Below are 1,178 nucleotides of genomic sequence, written 5' to 3'. Positions count from 1 at the left end.
CCCAATGACACTGCAAGCCTCTATGTACATGGTCTGTCTTTCTTGGTGTGCTGTTGTCCCCCATCCCCAGCATGGTTGCTCTTTAACATGAATGTTAGACAAACTGCAGAACTAAAGTCTTACTGTCTCAATCCTCATCACTAAGTAAGTTTTGCAGGCCATTAATGCCGTACAACATGTGTGAAAACTTTCTTTAGGTTGTTACTGTCACACTGCTGGAAAACAGTCAGCCCACTTTGGCCTGCAGAACCTTTAGCAATGCCTACAAAACCTGTGGTGGAAAGTATTTAGTTTTACCAGCTGAGCTCAGAGTGAGTTCAGAGGAGGGAAAATTCATTAGAGAACTGCAGTGATCTAAGGAAGTTTGTTACAGAAAGCGCTCCAAGGCTGTGAATGAGAACCCTACAGCACAGCTGCTCTTCCAAGCCAAGCCATATTGGATACCTGCCCTTGAGTAGAGACTTGCCCTGTGTATTTCTCAGTGAATGTACAAATTCTGTTTTCAAAGAATGAGCCAAGCATTTAAATGTTGAGAACTGGAAATTAAATTACTGTTTATTAACATGAGCTCAAAAAGCTTTGTTTTGAAGGAAAGAAACTATTGCAACACCTAAAAAGTAGTATTTCCTTTGAAAAGCAGGATAGACATTCCCATATACCCTTTAGATCCAGTATATGGATAAACTCTTAAACATTCATATTCTTCCAACAGTTTTTACATAAGTGATTAAATCAGGAGTGAGAGGGAAATTCTATATATTTTCCTTAAGTGAAAACAATTGAATCAACAAGAAAGAGTTACAGGATTGGGCTTTTGTGCACTTACAGCAAATTATGTATTTTTTCTGAACTAAAGCCTATGCTCTTACTGTCCAAGTAGGAAATAACTGAAATATTTATCCTGATTTCCATCAAGTTTCATCTGTAATTTTTAAATTAACATCTGGGAACTTTTTAGTTTTGAGATGAGGATAAATTCCTTAAGGAAAATCATGAGGTTTTTGCTATATGGCATAGTCTCCTTTCAATATTGTTGGGGTTTGACCTTTCCATAGAATAACCCCCAACTTTTGAAGGAGCAGTTGCATTCCATTTAGTGTTCATTCCTCTTACCATTTAAGCACATGCTTTGCTTTATGCTCTTTTAATGTGTAAATTAGTGACATAGTGAATGGATG

This window comes from Acanthisitta chloris, unplaced genomic scaffold, assembly GCF_000695815.1.
Source record: "Acanthisitta chloris isolate BGI_N310 unplaced genomic scaffold, ASM69581v1 scaffold9790, whole genome shotgun sequence".
NCBI classification, from domain to species: domain Eukaryota; kingdom Metazoa; phylum Chordata; class Aves; order Passeriformes; family Acanthisittidae; genus Acanthisitta; species Acanthisitta chloris.
Note: the sequence above shows the minus strand (reverse complement) of the source record.